The sequence below is a fragment of the Pelobates fuscus genome, chromosome 6, assembly GCF_036172605.1.
Source record: "Pelobates fuscus isolate aPelFus1 chromosome 6, aPelFus1.pri, whole genome shotgun sequence".
NCBI classification, from domain to species: Eukaryota; Metazoa; Chordata; class Amphibia; order Anura; family Pelobatidae; genus Pelobates; species Pelobates fuscus.
In genome coordinates this window covers 262,070,464-262,091,170 of record NC_086322.1, presented here as the reverse complement: position 1 = coordinate 262,091,170, position 20,707 = coordinate 262,070,464, and the positions used below count along the sequence as shown (strand labels likewise).

The following is a 20,707-nucleotide window of genomic DNA, read 5'->3' as shown; positions in this document are numbered from 1 at the left end:
CACTTTAATGAAAACCTGGTTCAGAGTGATCAGGATTTAGATTGGGCCAAAGGTTCACCTTCCAACAGGACAGTGACTCTAAGAACACAGGCAGACAATACAAAAGTGGCCTAAGGACAACTCTGTGAATGACCTTTAGTGGCTGATTAACATCCTGGACGTGAACTCAATCGAGAATCTCTGGAGACACCTAAAAAATGTCTTCCACTGATGGTCCTCATTCATTCCGACGCCCAACTTGCGAGGATCTGCAGAGATGAATGGCAGAAAAAGTACCCAGATCCGGGTGTGCAAAGCTTGTTGCAGCATGCCTAAAAAGAGTTGAGGCTTTAATAGTTTCCAAAGATGCTTCAACTGAGTACTGAGTTAAGGTTTTCAATACTTATGTCAATGTGATATTCGTTATTTTTTGGGCGAGTACATTTTCCAGCCCAGTATATATATATATATATATATATATATATATATATATATATATATATATATATATATATATATATATATATAATATATGTGATATAAATCGTGTATCTGTGTTAACCCTCGGGCACACATCTGGAGGATGGTTGTGGTGGTCAGTGTGGGGGCATATGTACATGTCTATGTATGTGCATGCATTGCAGCAATTTAGGGCAATATGGACAGTATAATATTTATTTACATGCAGTCAAACTTGACACTCAGCAAACCCCATGCCGGTTCATGTATATCAAGTGTTTAAGTTCAAACACACCTGGTGTAACTAACAAATCCCTTGATTGGTTGCATCAGGTGTGCTTGAGACTGTAGCGGAGCTGCAATCCCAAGTTACAAGATATGCTCTGGAGCTGAAAAGAAACGCTGTTCAGTGGTTATAGTCCATTCCCCCAGTAACTGGACAACACAGATTTTTATTACAAGAAAAAGAAAGGTATAAACAATATACCAGCGAGTGGAGCGCTGTAATGAATATAGATATAAATAATGAGGGGGTATACTCATCCCTCCAACATAGTGATACAATGTGTCCACGTGAGTGGTTTCAACCAATTGCTACTATTATTCATTTTTTATTTTTGTAAACCATCTGCACTATATTCTCTTTTTTTGTTGTTTTACTTTGTATGTACATTTGGACACATTGTATCACTATGTTGGAGGGGTGAGTATACCCCCTTATTATTTATATCTATATTCATTATAGCGCTCCACTCGCTGGTATATTGTTTATACCTTTCTTTTTCTTGTATTTTGCACTTTATTGTGGATTAAGGTATTCCACTTTTTGTGTTGAGCTGCTTTTATTCAGGCACTTTAGTATATCACTCACTATCTCAGTAAGGGATAGTTATTGTTTTCTCTGTGTGTTTCATACCAAATACCTTTGTGTGTACACAGATTTTTATTAGCCCACACATTGAATTTTATGCACAGCCCCATAGTATGGGGTCTCTACAGCAAGTTTACAGGGTCTCTGGGTCTGAGAGATAATTGAGCTAGGAATTATGATAACTCAATTTACTCTCCGTTACAGGGAATACAGAAAATATTACAAAACACCAAGAAAAACGTAATAAAACATTACAGGATCCCCACAATTCTTATATCCCCGAATGTGTCTGAGCGCGCAACATATTCGAAAAATTGCTCAGATTGGTTCAGTGGAATGGAATCTCTATTCGGGAGAAGTTCCTGTACGAACACCGCTGAACCCTCGCCCTGGCTCTTAGGATCTACTGACTGGGGGGAGCATTCGCTACCTATCTCCCGAACGTGGTTCGTCTAGTTGGTCGGGAAGGTATACAGGCAGCAGTACCACATTAACTGGGGTTCGCGAGAATGTGTAGCTGAAATGAGTTCCACACACTCGACGACCAAGTACTGCTGCCTGTGTTCGGGATACACGGCGGCAGCCACCCAGGGAAAGCACTTAAGTTAATCCTTTAATTGCGGTTAACAGCTAGGGGTGGTCGGTGTTCTAAGTCAATAAAGAGGGGGACCACACAAGTTCTGTTCGGTTCCAGAAAAGGGGGTACAGGTCTGTTCGGCAGAACTAAAATATAGGTTCGGACAACCTCAGGGAATGATACCAGATCCGCCACAGAGACAACACCTGCTTTGCATATTTGTGCTGTTGTGATGGATTCTATGCTGTTGAATAATTTTAAAAATGGAGAAGTCATTATAAGTTGCATTTTCAGTTGAATTTGGAGAAAACACTTAAAGCATTCATTGTGTTGACTTGTTCATTGCAAACAGCTGAAAGTCTGTAAATATTGACAATAATCCTGATTTTCAATGGGGGTTGTTCTTTTGATTGCAACTATATGTGTGATGTGTGTTAGCTGTCTATGTGTTGTTGGTGTGTGCTGAATGTATGTGATTTGTGCGTAGTGTGGTTGTATGTGATTTCTGCGTAGTGTGTGCTGGCTGTATGTGGTGTGTATAATGTAAGTTAAAATAAATAATTGGAGAAATATTCCAGTGAGTTTACATGTGGCAGTAAGGCAATAACTGTTATTGTACTGCTAGTATATATGGTACACACAGCAGGAGGAATTGTGGGAGCATTGATCCCCTGCCTTCTCTCTGTACTCGGGATCATGTGAGCTTTCTGTATCCTGCACACCTTACAGGTAAAATGACCTGTAAAAATACAAACCTGTTATGACCATTATACCAGTTCCCTGGGGTCGAGTCAGATGATCTCCAAGTCTGAGCCTTCTTCTCTGTGCCTCTCTCTTGCACAGAGCTCAGTGTTCTCTGGGAGGAAGTGATAGGCTGTCACTTCCTGCGATGCTGCCGACATCTCAGGTGCCCAGTCAGGCTTTTAAAGGACTGCGGCACCTGACCGGGCCCCTGAAAACTATTTTGGCATCGGTGGTATGCCCTAATTCTATGGGCCCTGGTGAGGTAGTTCCGCCACTGATGCCATGGTAACATTAACAGCATGCAAGAGAACAACTCAAACAATTATTCCGTTACAGAACATTGTCTACTCTCCCCTTCTTATAATAATAAATAAAACTGTTTTACGGTTATGAAATTTATCTTGCACTGGGCATGTGGTCATTCATCTGAATCACCAGATGCAAAGCAATTTGCATTAAATTAAAAAGAAAAACCATAAGCAATTAGTCTGAGAAAAAAATAAAAATCACTGCTGTAAGGGACGAACTGTCCCTTCAATGGCCCCTCAGGGCAGTTCGTCCCGAGCGCGCAGCCCGACGATATCCTACACTCTACTACGCAGGATGCCAACGAGACCATCTTAATGGAGAAACAGTGTGATATACCTACTGGATACACATGTCCAGCAACTAAGAGAGAATTCATTTGGTGCACTCCTCGACTCCTATGAACGAGTTTTTTTTTTTTTTTACATTCTTTATTTTTGGTGTGCATAAAGGTTTACAACATTGCTTGTACAGCCACATCAGCTCTCACAAGTGCAAATTTCAAATAAAAAACAGATACGTGGTATGTAAGGAACATGCACATATTTTTTGTTATGAGCTTACTTAACATCGTGTCATCAACAAGTTGAACAAAATATTAATAATAATAATAGGTGTATACATTGAATAGTGGTGTTTTATCAGATTTGTGTCATGAGAGATAGTGCTATAGTAGCGTGATTATGCTGTAGGATATTCGCACACTGTAATGGGGAGGGACTACGTTAGCTTTTCGTTTTGGCTGAAGTTACGTGGGAGCGCATAGTTTGTGCCTTAGAGTGAACGCTAGACAAGGTTACGTCATGGTGAGGCAATCAGGTCTTAGATATTATGGCAATAATAAAAATAAAAAACTCAAGAGAAAATTCTAAGAAACAAAGAGCATGGTTTGAGCTGTAACGTAACATCGATTTTGTTGTGCTGATTCATATAGGTAAAGAATATACGTCCCAGTGGCGTGTTCCATGAATAACAGAGGCTAGACTGCGGCTTAAAAGCATGTACGTCTGTATTTTTTTCAGAGAACAGAGATGGCTAAATGCTGCTGTTGTCAGAATAGGAGTGCGTGTCAGCTGTTGCGTTAGTGTGTCTTACGCTGCTGTATGTGTGGTGCAGTGTTAATGGCAACCATGTTGTCGTGGTCAGCTTGCATTTAATGTTTGAGTGACTCGTGTGACGACCCCTTACGAGATGACCTATGTTCGGCTAGGCCGTTGTACTGTCAGGGCAGGGTTAAATATCAATTTAGTCTTGCCATAAGTATATGGATGGGTGAGTGTGAGAATGCGTCCCGTGTGTAAATCATATGGAAAGGCTCCATAGTAAATAAAAAAAATAAAAAAAAGACATTCTAAGTAAATTCGCATTTACAGTACTAAGATCATTTTGTGGCCTTAACGCTATTATAAACGAAAAACGATTATAGACATTGGTCCCTCTCAGGGGTCCTTACGGGCTGGCCTGCATGGAGGACCAAGAGTCTCTGGGTGCGGGGTGGCGGCTGTCTCAGTACGGTTGAGTGCCCTGGGGCTGCATAGGGCTCTATCGTATGGCTCTGTGAAGTCCCTCTTGAGTTCCTCTCGCTGAAAAGGCGAAAGTCCTGGTTTTGCATGGTCTCTCAAACGGCCAGCAGTGTGATGCCATCAGGTACAGAATAAAAGTTCATGGAAAGAAAACAAAGAGAACTGGGTATGAAGATAACAAAAGTATGATGATAGGTAGGAGCGGCCTCGGGTCGCTGTCTCTTCGCCACTTAGGGCGGTAAAGTGCCGCGTGGTGCCCCTTTCCTCTCTGCAGGGTTGCCTGGCTGCCCCGCCAGTGGGACGAATGGCTTGATCCTTGAGGGGTCCCAGTTGTGCTTCCCGCTTCTGGCTTCCGCTGGGCCTGTTGGCGTAAGGGAGTTTTCTGGCAGGCCAAGTGTGTGCAGCAGCCGTTTAGCCTCCGGTAGGTCTTGGACTGTGTGGATCAGATTGTTCTTTAGGACCTTTAGAGCCCTTGGCGTGCGCCATCTGTAGGTGATATTATTTTGTCTCAGGAGTGTCATGACTGGTTGAAGGGATCTGCGCCACTGCATGGTATCGCCAGACAAGTCTGAAAAGAAGGTAAGATTGGCGTTTTCGAAATTGAGCGGGGTCTTCCCCTGTAGGGCTTTAAGCATAGCCGCTTTGTTTGCTCCAGATCGGAATCTCACCACCAGGTCCTTGGAGGCCGTGGCTGGGGCCGTCCTTGGTTTGGGGATTCTAAATATCGCTTCAAAGCTCAGGGCTTTCGCTTGTGGCGGCTTCAGTAGTGTTCCCGCAAGCCTCCTCACCAGGTGTGGGAGTTCTTCTGGCAAGACTTCGTCTGGGACACCTCGGATCTTGAGGTTATTGCGGCGTCTTTGATCCTCAAGGGCTGCAAATCGGTGGTCCGTTGTTTCTTGGTGCTTTTTGAGCGTTTGTAGCTCTTTACGCAGGTCCGCAATTTCTTGGGCCTGCTTGTCTGTGTGGGCCTCTATGGCTCCCATGCGCCTGATCAGGCCTGTCACCTCCGCCCGGAGCTGTGCAACATCCGCCTGGATCACCCGCTGTAAGTCACCCAGCATTGTTTTCAGCGTGGCTGTTGTGATCAATTCAGGTTGCTTTGTGGGTGCGGGTGGTTGGCCAGTGGGGCAAACATGCCGCTGGTGTACTCATCTAGGCTCAGTTCGTCCGAGGATTCTGAGTACCCCGCCATGTCAGCGGCCATTTTAGCCCCTCGTGCGTCTTGTGCCTGGCGGAAAAGGTTCCCAGTTTAGGCTCTGCTTCTTCGCCTTTCGTCCCATGGTTCTGATGGGTCTGTGGGATTGATTTTTGTTTGTTATATTTTGCGAAATTCACGTTTTTGTCGGCTATGGATGAGGAGCTCGTTGATCATGTTGATAATACATTGAAAGTAGGCAAAACGTAAATTTTAAAATATGAATAAAAAATAATGAAGATATTTATCAATTCATATATTACCGTATATACTCGAGTATAAGCCGACCCGAATATAAGCCGAGGCCCCTAATTTTACCCCAAAAAACTGGGAAAACTTATTGACTCGAGTATAAGACTAGGGTGGGAAATGCAGCAGCTACTGGTAAATTTCTAAATAAAATTAGATCCTAAAAAAAATTATATTAATTGAATATTTATTTACAGTGTGTGTATATAATGAATGCAGTGTGTGCGTATGAGTGCAGCGCGTGTATGAGTGCAGTGCGTGTATGAGTGCAGTGCGAGTGCAGTGTGTGTGTATGAGTGCAGTGTGTGTGCGTATATATTAATTGAATATTTATTTCCAGTGTGTGTATATAATGAGTGCAGTGTGTATGAGTGCAGTGTGTATGAGTGCAGTGTGTGTGTGAGTGCAGTGTGTGTGTGAGTGCAGTGTGTGTGTGAGTGCAGTGTGTGTGAGTGCAGTGTGTGTGTGAGTGCAGTGTGTGTGAGTGCAGTGTGTGTGAGTGCAGTGTGTGTGAGTGCAGTGTGTGTGAGTGCAGTGTGTGTATATGAATGAAGTGTGAGTGTGTGTGAGTGCAGTGTGTGTATGAATGCAGTGTGTGTGAGTGCAGTGTGTATGAGTGCAGTGTGTGTGAGTGCAGTGTGTGTGAGTGCAGTGTGTGTGAATGCAGTGTGTGTATGAGTGCAGTGTGTGTGAGTGCAGTGTGTGTATATAAATGAAGTGTGAGTGTGTGTGATGCAGTGTGTGTTTGTGTATGTGTTGGTGGGGGTGGGCATTTAATATATTATTAATTATTATTATTTTTTTATATATTATTATTTTTTTTAATTATTATTTATTATTTAATTATTAATTTTTTTTTAAATTATATATTTTTTTTCGTCCCCCCTCCCTGCTTGATACATAGCAGGGAGGGGGGCTCCTTCCCTGGTGGTCCAGTGTCATTGGCAATTCAGTGGGGGGGAAAGGGGTGCTGGCAGAGCTGTACTTACCTTTCCTGCAGCTCCTGTCAGCTCTCTCCTCCTCCGCGCGGTCTGTGCAGCTCCCTCTGTCAGCTCCCAGTGTAAGTCTCGCGAGAGCCGCGGCTCTCGCGAGACTTACACTGGGAGCTGACCGAGGTGCTGAACGGACGGCGCGGAGGAGGAGAGAGCTGACAGGAGCTGCAGGAAAGGTAAGTACAGCTCTGCCAGCACCCCTCTCCCCCCAGTCTGTATTATGGCAATGTAAATTGCCATAATACAGACTATGACTCGAGTATAAGCCGAGTTGGGGTTTTTCAGCACAAAAAATGTGCTGAAAAACTCGGCTTATACTCGAGTATATACGGTATATATTATTCATGAATAACATTTCCCAGTTGAATCATTGTTTAATTGGACTAACTGCATACCACAACTGCTATTGGCTTATCCCGAAGTTTAAAGGGACACTATAGTCACCCAGACCACTTCAGCTCAATGAAGTGGTCTGGGTGCCAGGTCCCTCTAGGGTTAACCCTGCCTGCTGTAAACAAAGCACTATCAGAGAAACTGTTATGTTTACATTTGGGGTTAAGCCAGCCTCTAGTGGCTGTCTTCCGGACAGCCACTTGAGGCGCATCTGCGACTCTGGAGGCATTTAATGCCTCCATCACGCAGAGCGTCTATAGGAAAGCATTAAAAAATGCTTTCCTATGGACACTTCGAATGCGCGCGCGGCACTGCTGTGCATGCGCATTCTGCTCCGCTGATGTCAGACGGGGGAGCTTACGTCGGCGGGGGAGGAGAGGTAAGGGAGCCCGGCGGTGGAATAAGGTGAGTAACTGAAGGGGTTTTAACACCTTCACCGCCACGGGAGGTGGACCCTGAGGGTGGGGGCACCCTCAGGGTACTATAGTGTCAGGAAAACCGATTTGTTTTCCTGACACTATAGTGATCCTTTAATCTATGTATGTGCATTCTGACCTAGTCAAACTTTAGGCCAGTCTGTATGTACGGCCTGTAGACGTTGCATTCACATCTTGGACAAAACTGATGTAGGCAAGCAGGGTTTTATTATTATGGACTTCCTGATTGACAGTATAAGAGGCAGGCTTAGACATGCAGCAAGTTTTACAAAGCCTTTCAGTTTTAAGGGAGTAACTGCAGGGTACATGATCAAATTTGTGATAATGCAATGTTATGATGGTGCTTAGAATGACCCTTCAGCATTTTAAATAGATGTTGTCTGTTAATATGTGATCTAATAAAAATATATAGACTCCCCCCCCCCCCCTTAATGATTGCCTTGTAGTAAACTCTCTTTCGTGATTATTGTCATCTTTCAAATTAACGCCCTCTCAAGCTATGTTATCACTTGCATGAAGCGGACTGGTGCACAAGTCGTTAATATAAAGCAATCTTTAAATATTATTTCAAGGAAATACTAGTTTTTTTATTTTTTTCCTTTGCCTTCTATATTCTCATTTCAGTCCAAGGTAATGAAGTGAAGCTGTGTGTGAGATCTATGGAGGTAGAAATCATTGTATGTTGCGAATAGGAAAGAGATTTATTGTACAATGCTGCTGTTTGTAGGTAAAAATCATTCTTCATATTTTTAAATTATAAAAAAAAATCTTCCCCCACTTCTACTATGCACACTATGATTGCATTTTTTTTCTTGTCTTCTTTGCAGTAATCAGTAAGTCAGCATATGATTTATGTTGTTATAGGAAAATCATAACCAAACAAGTATCTATAGCTGTTACAATATCTGCAGCGTTTACCAGTAGGCTATTATGTGTGGAAAAGCAGAAAAATTTTAATTGTCCGGATTCCTCCAATGATGTGGACAAAAGTATATTTAAAATAGAACGGGCTATTGTGAAAGTAAATAAAATAATTTGTTAGTATTTAGCTGACTATACCTGAGGAAAACCTTTAATAAACAGGTTTATAATAGTACTGGCATATAAATCACTGGTTTGTTTTTTGTCTTGTTTTTATTTAATTTTTCTTCTACAATTGTTGTCTCCATAACTTTAATTTGGGCATTTGGTTAACAGTTTAATTCTGTAAGTATTTATTAATACACTTGACTGGGGACTCTCCTCCCTCTTCCGACGTCATCCCCAAATGCGCATGCGCGGCAAGAGCCGCGCGCGTATTCAGTCAGTCCATAGGAAAGCATTTCTCAATTCTTTCCTATTGACGTTGGCGTCTTCTCACTGTGAAAATCACTGTGAGAAGAGCGGAAGCGCCTCTAGCGGCTGTCAATGAGACAGCCACTAGAGGCTGGATTAACCCATATGTAAACATAGCAGTTTCTCTGAAACTGCTATGTTTACAGCTGCAGGGTTAACCCTAGATGGACCAGGCACCCAGACCACTTAATTAAGCTGAAGTGGTCTGGGTGCCTATAGTGGTCCTTTAAACATACCTGGTTTCCATCACTGAGGCCAAGTTCTCCCCTTCAGCCGGATACTTCTTGGCTGACATCATTCCCCTCATGGGGGGTGGGGAGGGAGGATTGACTGACGGAGGATTGGGGCAGTACAGAGGGGACAGACGTTTGGGAATTGGCTGTCTGCTGTGCATGCTGGCGTCCGATGTGAATTTTGCACAGAATTGCACCTTCGCCAGCAGAAGGATTAATCTCCATATGTGCAGCATTTCAAATCGAAACACAGCACATACAGACTCCAGGCACCATGACTACTTCAAATCACTGAAGTGGTTGTGGTGCTTGGAATAACCCTTTAAAAAAAGATTCCACACCGGCTTATACTCTTGAATGAAGAGTTACTGTTTTGTTCCCACATCCCTTTGCATAATCTACTTTTTAACGGTTTTCTTTCCCATACCTCATACTTATCCTTTTTCTGTTTCTAATTTGTAGGAGCTTAAGAACAATTGGTGAGAGTATTCTAGCTGTACAGCAACTTACGCTTAGCCCCTTTATGACAAGAGGTTAGGTGACTGGCCTAATATCCTCTGTAAAGCCTTGTCCTAACCACTTCCCCAGCCGTCTCACAACACAAATCTGTCTTTCTTTGGCCACTTTGAATGCTGAAAGTTATGCTTTCTTACTCCTAACACTATTGTGCCCTCGTGGTCCCCACCATGCATATAAAGGGTTAAAAAATATATATTTATTTACTCACCTGTTTCCAGCAACGATTTCCCTTGTTGCTAGGTCGGGGCGCTGTCTCCTCCATAGTCATCCGTCGTGGGGATCGTCGGTCCCAGGATAAGGTAAATACAGCCACAACCACTTATCCCAATCACACACCTTTCCTAATGTCCTATCCCATTAAAAGCATATTACCGCGTATTTAATAAAACAGATAGACCCCCTACTTCATCCAGGTTCATCCAGGTTACCGATCGATGGTTTGATATTCTGAGCCCTCTCTGATTTACTGTACACGACTATTCGATATTCCCACAAATTTTATATAGCATTTTATGTTTGTTTGAGACCACCTTAAAAATATTGGATATCGCTAAAAATCATGATCACTATATACTTTCTCTACAAACCTCTAAAACGAACCAAACTACTCATCCATCCGCTATACACTTTATCCCACCTAGAACTAGTGCCCAGTTAAAATACTTGACTCTTACTTACCCACACTAAGTCATGCCACACACATTTCACCACTACTCTCACTGAATCCCTCTGACTACGGCTAAATTCATCTTCTACATCAGAACACTACTCCTAAGATTGGGTTGTATCCATGTCTCGGGTCTTTCATTTAGAATAGGGGCAGCTTCGGTCTCCTTCAACACTGACACTCCAGTGCATATTATTAAAGGGACACAACTTTAGCTTAACCCCTTAACGCCGTTACGGCGTTCTATGCCGTCGCGGCTTTAAAGGGCTTTAAAGCCGTTGCGGCGGCATAGAACGCCGTAACGGCTTGCAGCCCCAGGAGCAGAGGTGTACTCACCTCCGCCGCGATCCTCTTCTGGGGGGCTGTCTGAGAGCCCAGGCAGCCCCCCTCCGGCAAATGAGGCCCCCGGGGGCCATGTGATCGCTCTCAAAGAGCGATCACATGGCCCCCTATAGCTGGCTATGGATCTGCCAGCAGGGGGACTGTGTAAAATATTAGACAGTCCCCCTGCTGGTAGGTAGTGTAAAAAAAAAAATATTAAAATGTTATAAAATAAATTAAATGCCTTTTTATATATATATAATATGTATATATATTATATATATAATATATATACATATTATATATATGTAACGTCATACGTAATGTATTTTAATATTAATATTAGTATATATATTAATATTAAAATACACTTAGAATGACGTTACATATATATATAATATGTATATATATTATATATATATAATAGATCTACATATATATATTATATATATATACGCATAATTACAATAATAAATAAATAAAATAATTAAATAAATAAATAAAATATTGAAACAAAATATAAAATAAATTATATATTCATATGTAATTTCATTCTAACTGTATTTTGTTATTAATATATATATATTGGAAACAGAATACACTTAGAATGACATTCTATATATATCTATCTATATATAAAATACAAATAACCGCAAATATATATATAGAGATAAATACATATAATTACATAAAAGATTACATTAGTATACACGTAGAATTTATATACCTATAAATGCATATATATTAAAATTCTATGTGTATATTTAAGTAATTTTTTAACATAATTATGTCATTTGATTAATTAAAATTTGATTGACATGCCTGACAACACAGGGAGAAAGTGCAGAGAATTTAATTCGCAAGCACTATATTAGACCCTGTAACTCTCCAAGACACCATAAAACCTGTACATAGGGGGTACTGTTTTACTCGGGAGACTTCGCTGAACTCAAATATTAGTGTTTAAAACTGGTAAATTGTATTACAACGATGATATTTTAAGTAAAAGTTATGTTTTTTGCATTTTTTACAAACAAACGGCACTTTTATGGACTATATTATTGTTGTAATATGTTTTACTGTTTTAAAACACTAATATTTGTGTTTAGTGAAATCTCCCGAGAATAACAGTACCCCACATGTACAGGTTTTATGGTGTTTTGGAAAGTTAGAGAGTCACATATAAGGCTTGCATTTCATTTTTTTGACATTGAAATTTGCCAGATTAGTTATGTTGCCTTTGAGACCGTATGGTAGCCCAGGAATAAGAATTACCCCCATGATGGCATACCATTTGCAAAAGTAGACAACCCAAGGTATTGCAAATGGGGTATGTCCAGTCATTTTTAGTAGCCACTTAGTCACAAACACTGGCCAAATATTAGTTTTTTGCTTTTTTCACACAAAAACAAATATGAACGCTAACTTTGGCCAGTGTTTGTGACTAAGTGGCTACTAAAAAAAACTAAACATACCCCACGTTCAATACCTTGGGTTGTCTACTTTTTCAAATGGTATGCCATTATGGGGGTAATTCTCATTCCTGGGCTACCACACCGTCTCAAAGGTAACATTACTAATCTGGCAAATTTCAATTTGAAAATGGAACGTTCTATATTTGACCCTGTAACTTTCCAAAACACCATAAAACCTGTTAATGGGGGGTACTGTTGTACTCGTGAGACATCGCTGATTACAAATATGTGCATTTTGTTGCCGTAAAACCTAACAGTATTATGACATTTACAGCTAAAATGTGAGGCGGAACTACAAATTAAAAAAAAAATTTAAAATTTCTCACAGTTTTTTTTTATTTTATTCATAATAAATAGTTTCAAATACAAATATTTTATATGGAATGAAAGCCCTGTTTCTCCTGAACAAAATGATATATAATAAGTGTGGGTGCATTTAATATGAAAGAGGGGAACTACGGGTGAACAGACATATAGCGCAAATTCCAGTTTTTGTTTACGTTTTGTTTTGATCAGAACGTGTACTATTGACTCCGTCCTGAAGGGGTTAATGAAGCAGTTTTGGTGTATGGAACATGCCCCTGCAGTCTCACTGCTCAATCCTCTGCCATTTAGGAGTTAAATCCCTTTGTTTATGAACCCTAGTCACACCTTCCTGCATGTGACTTGCACAGCCTTCCATAAACACTTCCTGTAAAGAGAGCCCTATTTAGGCTTTCTTCATTGCAAGTTCTGTTTAATTAAGATGTTGTTATCCCCTGCTATGTTAATAGCTTGCTAGACCCTGCAAGAGACTCCTGTGTGTGATTAAAGTTCAATTTAAAGATTGAGATACAATTATTTAAGGTAAATTACATCTGTTTGAAAGTGGAACCAGTTTTGTTTTTCATGCAGGCTCTGTCAATCATAGCCAGTGGAGGTGTGGCTAGGGCTGCATAAACAGAAACAAAGTGATTTAACTCCTAAATGACAGTGAATTGAGCAGTGAAATTGCAAGGGGAATAATCTATACACTAAAACTGCTTTATTTAGCTAAAGTAATTTAGGTGACTATAGTGTTCCTTTAAAAGACTGGGCAGATGGAAATCCTCAGTCTACAACCGATTATATTCCTCACCCCGAGAAAGAAATGAGGAAAGCTTTTAAAAGTTTGGCTTTGTAAATTTGATGCAATAAGTGTGTTTTTCTTTAATACCTTTTCACCCTCTTTGCATGAACCCGATTTACATATATTACTAATATGTTTCTGAACATATATATTATATTATTCACTCACTCACTCACTCTCTGGGCCGGCCTAAGACATCATGCTGCCTAGGTCCAACGATAAATGACTATGGGGGATAATGTATAATAAACACAGGTTACTGGCTATGGGGGGGATAATGTATAATAAACACAGGTTACTGGCTATGGGAGGATAATGTATAATAAACACAGGTTACTGGCTGTGGGGGGAATAATGTATAATAAACACAGGTTACTGGCTATGGGGGATAATGTATAATAAACACAGGTTACTGGCTATGGGGGGGGGGTAATGTATAATAAACACAGGTTACTGGCTGTGGTGGGGAATAATGTATAATAAACACAGGTTACTGGCTATGGGGGGATAATGTATAATAAACACAGGTTACTGGCTATGGGGGAGATAATGTATAACAAGCCCAGGTTACTGGCTATGGGAGGGATAATGTATAATAAACACATGTTACTGGCTATGGGAGGGATAATGTATAATAAACACATGTTACTGGCTATGGGGGGATAATGTGTAATAAGCCCAGGTTACTGGCTATGGGGAGGATAATGTATAATAAACACAGGTTACTGGCTATGGGGGGATAATGTATAATAAACACAGGTTACTGGCTATTGGGGGGATAATGTATAATAAACACATGTTACTGGCTATGGGGGATAATGTATAATAAGCCCAGGTTACTGGCTATGGGAGGGATAATGTATAATAAACACAGGTTACTGGCTATGGGAGGGATAATGTATAATAAGCCCAGGTTACTGGCTATGGGAGGGATAATGTATAATAAGCCCAGGTTACTGGCTATGGGAGTGATAATGTATAATAAACACATGTTACTGGCTATGGGGGGGATAATGTATAATAAGCCCAGGTTACTGGCTATGGGGAGGATAATGTATAATAAGCCCAGGTTACTGGCTATGGGAGGATAATGTATAATAAACACAGGTTACTGGCTATGGGAGGGATAATGTATAATAAACACATGTTACTGGTTATGGAGGATAATGTATAATAAACACAAACACACACAAAAAAAAAAATAATAAAAAAAAAAGAATGCAGCTTCAGAATTAATCTAAATTGTATGCTGTCTAGGAGGTGGTAGGGCCTGGGAGGGAGGGTCTGCTGCTGATTGGCTGGAATGTGTCTGCTGACTGTGAGGTACAGAACAAAGTTTACTCAATGATGACGAATAGGGGGCGGACCGAACATCGCATATGTTCGCCATCCGTGGCGAACGCGAACAAGCTATGTTCACCAGGAACTATTCGCCGGTGAACCGTTTGGGACATCACTATCTACACACCAAAACTGCTTCATTAAGCTAAAGTTGTTTTGCTGACTATAGTGTCCCTTTAAGGGACATTTTTCATTTGGATACTTATAATGCATGTTTACCATTATGCATTTGGCCAACATATAATTTTTTTTTTTTTTTATGTTTTTTGATAGGTGCAATATAAGTAACATAATAATTCCACTGTGCAGTAATGGTTACAATGCAGGAGTACCACAATAACATTTTATAGAGTTCATACCAGTATCTAAGATTGTTATATTAATGTCTTGTGGACATATTCCCACTTTTAGGTATTTTATTTGACTTTTAGCAAGAGTTCTCTAGAGTAGTATTATATTATTACCCCTCAATCCTGGAAGAGCTTGGCATTTAGAAGACGTAGTAAAACTCCAGTTTCAATGTTTAGTATTATGAAGATTACATTTGTTGCACCATACATAAAGAGATCGATGGGATAGTTAAAGCAAATGATCTACATAGAAAACCATGTATAATTTCCACTGCAATTATCCCACCTTGCCAAGAAGTTAGATAGTAACCTGTAACAGATATTTGGATCGGTCCAGTCAGACCAGATGGCACAAAAATATTCCTTCCCTCTGTATCTCGGAGTGATAATTTCCAAGTGATATATATATAGCAATAAGAAATCGAAGTAACAGTGCAGATATTTAATGAAACTAGCATATCAAAGAGCGTTTGCAACTGATAAATTTGATATATATATATATATTTTACGATACTAACGCCAATAGGGCTTAATTCTTTTACATCCGTAAAATAAGATATTTTGGTTGTTTTACTATTCTATTGTCTTGGCCAAAAATGGTTTGTTGCATATGTTCTATAAGGAGATTTGTCTTTGATCAGGATACGACAAAGGGAAAAATAGCGCAAATAGCAAACTAATATATTTTCTACTAGGTTTGGGCCCTAAATATCCCCTTATTACGTCTGCAATCCTTCACACCTATTTTTTTACGTTCCGCCTGACTTTTTTTTTTTTTAATTAATTAATTAATTTTTTAAAATATTATAAGCTTGCAAACAGGGCTTTCAAAACCAAGTCCATTAAACATTTTTTATTTTTTTTATTTTTTTTTATTAAAATGTGTTTTCTACTCTTTGCCACTCATTGTGTTCCACGCTGCAGAATAGCTTGGTGCTGTATGACTAGATTATAAATTACAAAAATGTAAATATTTATAAAAAAACAATTAATTTTTTTTTTATTGTTTTTTTACAATAGGTAATGATACATTTAAACACAGCAAATTGTTTTTATAAGCTTCGTTGAGCTTCCAGTAATAAGAAACGTAACATTAAAAAGTGGATGACAAAATATTAGGCATGATTTGAAAAATACAAACAAACAAACGCAAAAGCATACACATGTATTTGCAATCCCCTATATCTGTTTAGTAGATTAGAATTCATTGGGAACACAGATCGAGTGTTCTTTGCCTTGTGTAGTTTAGAAAGGCCTAACCTTCTAACATGAAATCGATTTGCTATTCAGCTGTGGTGTTATTCCTCCTATGCAAACTAAACATCTTAATGCAACCACTGTTTATGTTAGATAGTCCGTTCAATAACCTTATCAAGGCTATTGTTTGCACTGGTAAAAAAAAATAGTTTGTTTTAAATAAAAAGATAATGGGACATACTACTTACTTTTAGCCCCTGGGTGGGAGGGAGAGAGGAACAACTGTAAGGTATGTATATTTACAGCCGAAACTAGCCGAACGGTAGCTACCTTGCACTGGCAGCGGGAGGAAGGGATGGTAAGTTCATCAGGAAGAAGGCAGTGTAAAGGTTGTTTCTTTCAGTACTATTTTAAGAAGGTTATGCAGTATCATGATTGATTATATAGTATAGAATTCAGGGGTTATCAACCCAGTCCTCAGGACCCCCTACCAGTCCAGGATTTGGGTATTACCTGGGTGTGTCTAAGGTGTTTAGAAAAAGGTGGAAAAAAACACCTTAGACTCTAAGGTGTTTTTTTTTTCTTTTTCTAAACACCTTAGACACACCCAGGTAATCCCTAAACCCTGGACTGGTAGGGGGTCCTTGAGGACAAGGTTGAGAACCCCTGGCATAGATCTTAATGTTCTTTTACCATATTCTATGCACTGATTGACCTTATGTATGTCCTTTGAATTGTTAGCACTGAGATATGTTGTAGCTGGGGTCTATTTTGGTTCAGACGTTAAAGCATCATCGTAATCTAGCAGTGGGCAGCATACTTACCGAGTGTTGCAAAGACATGATTATGTGATGAATGGACTGGATAAATACCTAATTGCACAGTGCCTATAAATCATCTTTTAGCATTTGTTATACATATTTCATTTAGTCCTGCAACAGACAACAGGAAATCGATTCTTCGAGTTGGTTTACACTGTATAGCAATCTGTCTCTAAAGTGTAGATTCCTTTTGGTATGTTTTTTTATATTTTTTTTTAATAAAAATGTAGCCTATTACCGGAGCGAATTTCTATCATTTTTCTCTGCAGATATATATCACTTGTTGTTTTATGTAACAATTAATTTAGAAAATTGTCAAATAACCCCTTTTGTCACTTCACCCTTTCGATTTCCTGGAATACCCTTTAAAGCAACAGACACTGTCAGAACTTGGTATTAAGGGATGCCACTATAATTTTTCCCTCAGTATATCTTTTTTGCATTAATTTTCTGTACTCCATTTTCTTCAAGGCACCTTTTGTGCTCTTATGTCTCCGTTCAGATCATAACAATCCCAGTCTTTCCTCTCTTTAGTCTGTTGTACACAACGCCATTGGCGAGTGCAAACTTAGCCCTACGAATAGAAATTCATCCCAGGTGAGCATGCTATGGCTTACAGTGGCAAGTAACTTTTAAGACCTGACCGGTAGTATAGGACTTTAAATTTCAAGCCCTAGTAATTATACAATTTGAATTCCACACAAAATATTGGAATTCTGGTGTGTTTGTTTTTTGTCTGTTTATTAATAATTAGGGGCCACATTGGCCCTGAATTTAAAGGCATCTTTTTGGGGATTTTGCACTGTTCCTTACCATATCTGTTCTGTGTGACCTTGTCTGTTTGCAGACCCATGTTTTATTTCATTTTTATTATATTAGATAAATATATTTTTTTAAAAAATAAAAATACTTGGCAGTAAGCGGGTATGGTAGATATTGTCTCTCATTACAGGGTGCATTAACATGTTAACATTTGTGTCAGCCATTTCGGTCTAGTCTGCAGGCTTATAAGCTATTCAAAGGAATGCTACCGCGTTTTGAAGACAAACATGTTTTCCAAACGCTGTAGTGTTAGCCTACCTATCTTGATTATAAGCCCCAAAGAACTTAAAGTGGCAGTGTCATGCCAAACTTACCTTTCTCCTATTGTATACTCTTATCTTCCTCTCTCAGAATCTGTTCTTCTTTTCTTTATTCCTGATCTACTTTTCTTTGAAGCATTAATAAAAGTAGAGACTTGGTTCTCCAGCCTTTGCAAGACCGGACCCAGGAAGCCCCCCTCTCGTTGCTGTCGGAGTGACAGACACTGAAGGTGGCTTTAAAGGAGCACTATAGGGTCGGAAACACAAACATGTATTCCTGACCCTATAGGCTTAAAACCACCATCTAGCCACCCTGGTCCCTCCCCATGCCTCCCTAAATCTAGTAAAATCTTACCTGTATTCAAATCTGGAGCTGATGGCTTTGTCACTGTTTCCTTTGACCTGCCTGCTGACATAATCAGAAGTGGTAGCCTGATCCAATCACAATGCTTCCCCATAGGATTGGCTGAGACTGACAAAGAGGCAGATGAGGGGCAGAGCCCTGGCCAATGAGCATCTTGTTCGTTGATTCAATTAATCTCTATGAGGAAAGTTCAGTGTCTGTATGCAGAGGGTGGTACACTGAATGTTTGGATGCATTTTAGGCAGCCATGACACAGGAAGGATTTCTAACAGCCATCTAAGGAGTGGCCAGTGAAGTTATCACTAGGCTGTAATGTAAACACTGTGTTTTCTCTGAAAAGACAGTGTTTAAAGCAAAAAGCCTGAAGGTAATGATTCTACTCACCAGGATAAATTCAATAAGCTGTAGTTGTTCTGGTGACTATAGTGTCCCTTTAAGCAGCAGTGTAAACACGGCCTTTTCTCAGAAATGGCAATTTACACTGCTGAGGCTGCAGAGACAGTCTGTATAGCCCAGAACCTAGTGGTTCTCCTGCCTATAGAGTATACTGACTGTAGTTTCCAAACATTACAAAAGTATATGCAATATTTTCTAAATACAATCAACAAGATCAAATTAAGTATCCACTATTTCAGAATGCAGGCACAATTTTCATACAATGTGATTTCCAAGAAGTAAACTATGAAATATATAAATAGCTACCAAATGAAATTGATTCACAATGCAAGCTCTCTGCCTTATGATGTGTTTCCTACTATAAGATTGCAGGCAGGCCCTTGATTTAAGGCATATCACATTTAAGCATTGAACCATGTAAGCATATCAAGTAACTGTGCTACTGTGTAAATTGTTGGTGGTATGCAAAAAAAAAAAATGCATTCTGTTTATTTAGACAAATGTATGGATTGTGTGCAAATCTAATCTATTGAAGGTTTAGTCAAAATAGTACAAAAAAAAAATCATTATTTATTATCATTTTTAATTGTAATAATCTTTCAAAGCCAATGCCAGGACATACTAGAAGGATTTGAAGAGTGTATTAATTTTAGATTTGCCTTTTTCATTAGTCAGGTTACTGGGAAATCTGACTCGCATGCTGAGAGACAGTATCACCAGAAAGAAACAAGTTAAAGGGACACCATAAGCACCAACACACATTTAGTTTAATGAAGCAGTTTTGATGTATAGATCATGCCCCTGCAGTCTAACTGCTCAATTCTCTGCTTTTTGTTCAGCCCCTCCCCTTTATGTGACCTACACAGCCTCCTTACACATTTCCTGTAAAGCAAGATCTAATGTTTAAACTTCCTTTATTGCACAGTCTATGTAATTTAGAATTTTGTGTCCCCTGCTCCATTAAAAGCCTGCAGTAGCCTCCTGTGTGTTTAAAGTTCAATTAACAGAACCAGAAATAAAAACTTTAAAAGTAAACACACTATGCTGTCACATCTTATTGAAAACTAAACAATTTTTCATGAGTGAGTCACTGCCATGGGAAGTGTGGATATGGCTGCATAAACAGAAACAAAAGTGATTTAATTCGTAAATGGCAGATATTTGAGCAATAAAACTGCCTGGGGCTTGATCTATACACAGAAACGAATTCATTTAGCGTTGGTTAGGTGCTTAGCGTATTACTTTAATTAAGAAAAATGGGAGATATCTGGTAAGAAAAGACTTGCAGCCTTTCTCCCATGTCGTCCACTGAGTCCGTCTTGGAAACTTCACTTCTAGGAGGTCTGAATATTAGATGTTTTGTGTAAACCACATAATTCTACAACATTAAAACATGCATTAAACGGACAATCCAAGCACTATTGTATTTTTTTTTTGTCAAACTACTTTTGAATGACAAAATGCATTGGATTCTGAAGCCCATATCCGCAACTTGACAAGTCATAGCGTGAAGGTCTAACTTCTCTGTCCAAATATGTGTATAGCATTTACTATTACATGCAGATTTCTTTCATCTACTACATTCCACAAAGGAAAATATCTGTACATTAAATGTATGACCATTGCCATGTTGCTTCAGATGCCAAAAATGGGGATTGATTTTATGAGAACTCCCTACAGTAAGTATAGTAAATGCTGCCTTATTGCAAGCATGTGTGATACACCAGGCTAAACTTCCCGTAGTAGATGTTCACTTGTTCCATACCTCTCCGA

The 20,707-nt window shown here is 39.5% G+C and overlaps 1 protein-coding gene across 1 annotated transcript in view; it reads left to right on the top strand.

The window, feature by feature from the left end:
* The window catches only part of TMEM104 (transmembrane protein 104), a 42,106-nt gene that overhangs the window by 4,740 nt on the left and 16,659 nt on the right, over window positions 1-20,707 (top strand). The gene's annotated exons all lie outside the window — the stretch shown is intronic.